At 38.1% G+C, this 7721-nt stretch overlaps 1 protein-coding gene across 2 annotated transcripts in view; it reads left to right on the top strand.

The window, feature by feature from the left end:
- Nucleotides 1–7721, top strand: part of cblb (Cbl proto-oncogene B, E3 ubiquitin protein ligase) — a 140108-nt gene that overhangs the window by 3959 nt on the left and 128428 nt on the right. The window lies entirely within an intron of this gene.

A 7721-nucleotide genomic window follows, 5' to 3' on the forward strand; every position in this document is an offset into this window, starting at 1 on the left:
CTATATAAGAACAGTCCATTTACATTTAGGACTTGACATTAGCACCCGCCTACCCACGAAATACTGGGAAAAATTAGCTAGATGGGGTTTTAAGCCCTCAGTGTTGACTTCCAGGAAGGGCTGCGACCGTTGACATCAGGACACCTAACCCTAATCTATACCTGCCAACACTGTTTTTTCCGTGTTCCTCCAAATTTTTTAGCACTCTATCTCCCGGACCCCTCCCGAAACTCCTTAATAAATAATGTGACCAATATGTTTGTTTGTTGTTGACAAGTTGCCAGATTTAGTGTAAAACACCTCCTATTTACACAATCAACTCACCATATACAATGTTCAACCCATTTGTCACCTCAACCTGGCAGCCTATAACCCAGTTGCGCAGTTGATCTATGCGCAAGCTTCGCGGAAAGTTCAGACCCAAAAGCCAGCCCAAAAAAATGGCAAGTGAAGGTGGTGTTTCCGCAAAGAAATCAAAATATAGCTGTAAATTCGTATCAGAGTTGGGCACAACAATTTACATGCTTCTTACTTAGTGATATTGACAACCTCCATGCTTCTTGTAAATTGTGTTGCTTTGACTTTAACCTGGCGCTCGGCCAAAAAAATGACATTACCCAGCACATTAAAATACAGTGGCACCATCGCTCAGAAGAGGCACATAAGGGCACACAGACGATTTCATCCTTCAAAATCAACCACACCAGTTTGACTTCAAAGTACACTCCGTCCAAGAGGGCACTGAGAGCAGCTAAATCTGCCACATACAACTACAACGCAAAAAGTGAGCACATATTCATGTTTACAAAACATACTGATGTTCACCAAAGAGAGACAGTTATTGATACCCAAGGAATGATAAAATATGATTAAATGTGTTTTTACCAAAGTGTTAAATGTGTTTGTATCAAAGAGTTTAAAACTGCAGAGCAGTGTTTATGTGATTTTTGTTGTTGTAGTACAATTACAAATGCAAAATATAAAGAAATATTAATGAATTAAGTTTTGTTTTAATTTATATTGCAATTTAAATAATACACTTAACACTTGTAGTACACTTAACAGTTTTTTGCCGATGGCTGACACACTTGTTCCGCTATGTGGCTCACTATGTCAAAACTCTTCACACAAGCTAAATAAGACGATAAGATAAAAATGAAGATAAATATCTCACTTCTATGTCACAATGCAACTGCAATTTAAACGTAACAATCCTTTTCAAAATGGCAATTTTGCAGCAAAGTGATAAAAACATGCACACTTGAATTACTCTTTCAAAGCAGCAACAACACACTGGTTTTTACAACAAAAAATACAAAGAAAAGTGGAATTCCAGTACAGTAATCAATACAAAAAATAAAATATAAATACATATATTTGCAGTAAAATTGCAGTGCAAACAGGGGGGGATGTTGATTTGAATGAAAAATGAATTAAAACATTGTTATAAAAAAATTAGTTTTGTGAAAGATAGTTTATGGATCCGGCCTTCTGTTAGGTCTGGCCACAACAACTCAGCAAGGTTATAATCGTTAATGAAAACAAACCAAATATGAAAAGTAGGTAACATTTCCATTAACTGAAATAAAAATAAAAATGAGGCATCACAAAAAAACAATAACTAACTAAAACTGTATTGTCTATTTGCAAAACTAAAATTAAAAAAAAAAATGTATTAAGTTCTCCAGGTAACACGGCCAGGCAGCATGACAGAAAGAACCATAGGACAAAGAACACTACAAGCGGGCTTTGAGCTGCGACCCAATAGCTGCTGGTTAGTAAATATGCAGGAACACCAAAAACGTAAGGAAGCTTGGGATAATATGTGTATTGATGCTGGGATGTCTACACAACTGTGAGTCAATTGACTTCAAAAAGTTCACCACTTTACTCAAGTGTAGAGTAAGTTCAAAACTCCTGTTCATGTATGTTCTTTAGTCTATTGACCATCTAGGTTTTTTAAACCTCAGTATAATTCCTCAGTTGGATTGAGGAATGGGGATTAAGGGGTCAAGTAGATACCTAGAGTGGCATGGTGATGGAGAACCTCTTGCAGACAAATGGTGATATTTCCCCAATTTCAGATAGTGTTTTGCATTGTGAATAGAAGTATTTTGCCAATGATTGCTAGAGTTTTCATTCTTGAACAAAGTGTTTAATGTAAGAAACAATGGGTAGTGTTTTGCTAAAAGTGTGTTGTAGGATTGCAACCAAAGCGCAAAGCAGAAAATGCGTTTGTACTTTTGGTGCCTTTGTTTAAGGAACGGTTACAAAAGTTATGGCTTTGATGCTTTTGTCTAAGCATTCATTTTCAATCAATCGGCAAAAACTGAATTCTTATACACACCTGCATTACGTATGCAAAAGGACTCTTTTTATGTGTCTTAATCAGTTGCAGGTTTTCACACAAAAGGAGATTTACACAATCATATCAGAGCTTAATATTTTTTAGGCCTATATTGTTTATGTAGTCTTGATTTGGTACTAGATTTAAAGAGTTTTTAATCTGTTTCTGCAAGTAAATTGTGGCAAACCATAGTCAGTTTGCATGAAATAAAATGTTATTTACCACATATTTGTGACTGCCAAAGTGGCTGGTGAGCAAAAAAGTTAATGTCAAGCCCTGGTTAAATTGAATTTCAGAACTAAAACTGTGTGGTGATAAAATGTAGTTTTCATAAGCAATATATGATAAAAACAAAAGACTTCTTAGTTCATTAGCTCAGTATATCACAGTATATATTGCAAGTTACTAATATTAAAGGTAATGTAATCATTGTAATATTGTTGTACTCAAGACATAACAATGTACAATGTTGTTTGATCTCAGCAATGTCATCGTTATACATATATATATCAGTACCTCATTATTAGGGCTGTAACATTATGCAGTTTGAAACCAAAATTGCTTTATCCCTGTTTTGTTCGGTAAATTTAGCTTACCATAAAGACAGCTAAATGCAAGGGGGGGCACCGGTAATGCTAATGGAGGTTTAACGTTATGAATAGCCGCTGTTCTGACGCGGGGGCCTGGGTCTGTTTCCCCACGGATCAGGAAACTGCCATTAGCGTCCTTAACACAGGAGTTAGCTAAGCGCTGACCGGGCTGGCTGCTAGCTGTGGTGGGGCTGACTGTGGATGTGTTCCCGGGCCGGGGCTGTTTCAGCTCTCATCCTGACTGAAGCCTTGCAGCGCCGGGAGAAATTCAGGCAGGCAGACAGACAGGGGTGTGTTAGCTGGCTAAATTACCATTGTATTAGTCATCTATCTATACAGTTGTAGTTACTGATGCATTTGTGGGTTAGCTCAGAGTTGTTAACAGTGGTCAAAACATTCATACTAAAAATAAATGAGTAAACAATAATGTCATTATCTTATGTTACCCACTAAGAATTAGCTAGCTAATGTTATACAAAAAGCATTAGCATTAGCTACTTGTCAACCAGCACCTTTACAGTAGGAAGCACAGCACTTTCCTCTTTGGTCCCCCTACAAGTTGGAAGTGGAATTGTCAATTACTCTTTCCATTACCATTATTCTTACATGTCTCATTCGAATGGTGGTTAATGAACCACTGAAACAAATGTAGGAACATTTTTTAAGGTAGAAAAGAATCATTGGATTGAAATCAATCAATCAGTATCATTAAGGTCTCTGTTGTATTACTGTGTTGCAAAGTGGCATGTAATCAATGACTTAATGATCACGTGGCAGAAAAATACCACATGGCACAGCACAAACCTTGATTCTTCTCCCAAAGAATCAAGGTTTGTATCCAATCATGGGGCAAAAAATTGTGATAAGAATCAAACACTGGGTTTGGTGTATCATTTCAGCCCTACTAATTATGGGTTGACAGCAGAGTGTGATGTGAGGATGGTGCTCCTAAGTGAGAGGTTTGCCTATTTCCCCAGGGTTACAGCAAAGTTGTCCTCTCCAGGGTCTAATTTGTAAGCTGCAACCTATCAAACACAGCATTGGTGGCCTATAACCGTCAGCCCACTGTGATTGTGATGTGTTAGACATGAGCCTGAATGACTCAGATTAAAGAGGGAGTGGGAGGTAAAGATGGAGAAGTGAAAGAGAGGAGAGTTGGAGGGAGAATAGAAAGCAGAGACTTGTTGATCAGAAAATAAATAGTCCAGTGGTTTTTGGTTATCTGTGTATAGCAGCCTATGCTACTGCATTGTGTGCTTCTCTTAAAATGCATCTTACTAAAACATGTCACATTACTTTAGCACTGGGATAGTCAAGTTGCTAACATTGCTGACAGGAAGTTTGCCATTATTAGGTCAAACTAAATATAAAATCGCTTGTCCCCCCCCCACCATTTATTTGGGATTATCACAATACAATTTACTTCAAACTTGATGACTTTCTCCTTCTCCATCTGGAACGTTATTGGTTGCCTGGCTCCGTCATATGCCTCTGTGGAGCACCCACATGCGAAGGCAACAATGTGGGCAACAATGTGGGCGAGCACTTTATACTATGGTTTCTTCAAGACAAGTAATACAGGTTCAAGAATGGGAACATGGCAATTTTTTAGTGATAGTTGTTATTTTTACATTTTCCATTGGCAGTCCAGAATGTTCTTGTTACACCAGAATAAAAAGATACCAGAAAACTTAAAGTGACTATATGTAACTTTTTATTGTTTTTGAAACTGAAATTTGTCATCTGATGATCATAAATGATATGTAACAGGAAACAAGGCTAATAGTGAAAATATCTTATTATATAGTTTTTTATTAATGCCTCTACCCGGGTCCAATTTCCCCCGCAAAGTCACAGAATGATTTACGGCAGGTAGAGGTGCTATAACATTTTAACGGTTGTGTTAGTGTATCCAACCCGGTAAAAGGTAGCAGGAGATTTCTTTATATAGGCCTAATTGTATTTTTATTTTATTTTAGAAATTATTAAGTTATGGCTGATTCTTGGGCAGTAACATCACAAAAAATAATGGAAGTTAAACGAAGAACTAAAAGCTTAAAGGGAAAGTGACAGACAACGGACGAAACCCGGATCAATCCCAGCACAGACGGTTCTTTCCTTTTAGTCTTTTATGCTTGTGTTGGCCTACTATTTTCTTTTCCCTTGTGAAAAGTGTCTGTGGGTTTCATGAAATGCTCTATATTAATTAAGTTATTATTACATTGGTTGCTACAACAATCTATTAATGCTTTGGCATACATGCTTTGCTTTACCCGGTTTAGTCACAGTGCATCCAGGCTAAGTTACCATATAATTTAATTTAATTTTTTAATTTTAATCTGTTTATTAATCCCCAATGGGGAAATTACAATTTACACTCTGTGTCCACACTTGTTAGTAGTCACACACAGTCCTGAACTACACACACACACACACACACACACGTTCAGGATCTATACATGCACTAATGGAGAGATGTCAGAGTGAGTGGGCTGCCAGCCAAACCAGCGCCCTGACCGGGTGGGGGGGTACGGTGCCTTGCTCAACAGCACCTGGCAGTGCCCAGGAGGTGAAGTGGCATCTCTCCAGCCACCAATCCACGCAATCCATATGCAACACTTGAAATGCAACAGTGCATCTGTAACGTATTCTCTTCTTATAAATGAAGGATTTCCTGTCTGAGCAAAATATTCAATGCAACTTTATGACCTCCCAGTAATGCTGACTCAGTGTGTCAAACAGTGGGCAATACAGCGCCGTAAAGAAAAGACCTTCAGGACAGCAAGTGTGGTAAAAACACTACCGCCTCGGTCCAAAGTGGCCGCTAGAATCAATATAAACTGAAAGTTACATATAGCCACTTTAAAGTCAATAAAATGGCCTGCTTTGATTCTACAGACTCTGCACTTAGTTTTTGATCATTATAATTAACTATGCAAAATGATCAACATTTGTCATTAGGTCCAACAAAATGTAAAATTTATTTTGGATTATCTCAATGAAATGTAATTTTGTTTGTTATTCCTATCGTTCATTAAACAGTGTGTGCAAAAGAAGAGCTTGAGTTACGGGTATGAAACGCTCCAGTGATTCTCAGGAGTTCTCTCTGGTTGACATGTGCAGAGCAGAGGGAAAATCCCCATGCGCTTTACATCCTGTTTATAAATTTCCTCTTAGGTCGAGCTCTCAAATAGTCACCCAGCAGATTTTTTGATCTAACTGTGTGTTAACATTGTTTGCAGTAAAAACTATACATTGCTGTTGTACTTTAATTTAACATTTGTCAGACTGAATCTCAATGTTGAATCACTTGATAAGTTATTCTGTGCATTGTGTTTACCAGTTTCTTTTGGTAGTTACTTACTGTGTCAAGATTTAAATGGCAACTCACTTCATCTCCCCAAGAAACACAATCCTACCCCCAACCTCTCACATTTTAGACAGGTTTAAACAAGTATTACAAGGAGGCGTATATGTCTAATCTCCTGCTTTCAACATAGCATCTTTCATACTTGCAATAGATAAGTCAAGAGTCATGCAGGATGTGTCAGCTGTCCTGATAGATGGACTGTATTATTTAAGATAAGCAGTTAGAGAAGTGCAGTTGTTAAAGCAGAATTTGTTAAGAAAAGAAAACCCCCAGCATTGTTACTGTACTTATTCCTCTTTTTTAATGGAAACTAAAACCATTACCTAAAACATTACTGGGCGTACTCCCTGGAGTCCTTATGTTTTCTGTTCGCCCCGAATACTTTCTTGGATGCCACCAAGATCTTGGTTGCAGCTATCACCCTAGTCCTGCTGCACTACACCCTGCTACGTTTTGCGGTGCCCTGCTGCATCTTGCTACGTCCAGCTATGTCCTGCCGTGCCATGCTACATACAGTAACGCCCTGCTATGACATGAACTACCACTACTACCACCATTTTTTTAGTTACTGTTCCATTTTCTTTATTGTGATTGTTATTGTCACTGTGCATCACATCCTCAACCGGCAGACACCGCCTACCAAGAGCCTGGGTCTGACCAAGGTTTCTCCCTAAAAGGGGAGTTTTTTCCTCACCACTGTGCATGATTGTACTTTGCACCATGCTTGCTCTTGGGGGAATTACTAAAATTGTTGTGACTTTAATAATTATAAAGTGTGGTCTAGACCTACTCTATATTTAAAGTGTCTCAAGACTCTTGTTATGATTTGATACTATAAATAAAAAACTAAATTGAATTGAATACTGACACTTAATTTTTCTTAAAAACAGTACAATATCCTGTCAATGTTGACACATTATTGCATTACTTGGCTGTTTCAGGCTTGATTTCAGTATTGACTGGTGTTTGTTGACTTTATTTCTTTCTATTTCTTTTATTACAGTAAGGTGAGCTGTGACGCCACAAGAATTGTCTGCTAAAAGTAGACTGAGAGAGAAGGGTTTAGCAGCTTCTTGTCTCCTTCACTGCTTTCACACGTGCATACAGGTATACCACTTCTGTGGTGTGGTTTATTTTGGAGGCAGCAGAGTGTCCAAGTGAACAGGAAGACTGTCCTTTAACCAGAGGTTTTATTTTCAAACTCAGTTGTCTGCAAGCTTCATCCCTGTGGAAGTGGAACTGGACCCTGACCAGCTCCAGGGGTGCTTTTGAGAACAGAGTGATTAATGAACAGTATTTTTTTAAGTAAATTCCTATAGTTACGAACGTTCTAAACTAACCAGGCTTGTTAAAACCCCAAAGAGCACTGCCACTAAAGGTTAAGTTAATAAGTTAATTCTCTCCGTGCCAGGAG

This window comes from Etheostoma spectabile, chromosome 13, assembly GCF_008692095.1.
Source record: "Etheostoma spectabile isolate EspeVRDwgs_2016 chromosome 13, UIUC_Espe_1.0, whole genome shotgun sequence".
Lineage (NCBI taxonomy): Eukaryota > Metazoa > Chordata > Actinopteri > Perciformes > Percidae > Etheostoma > Etheostoma spectabile.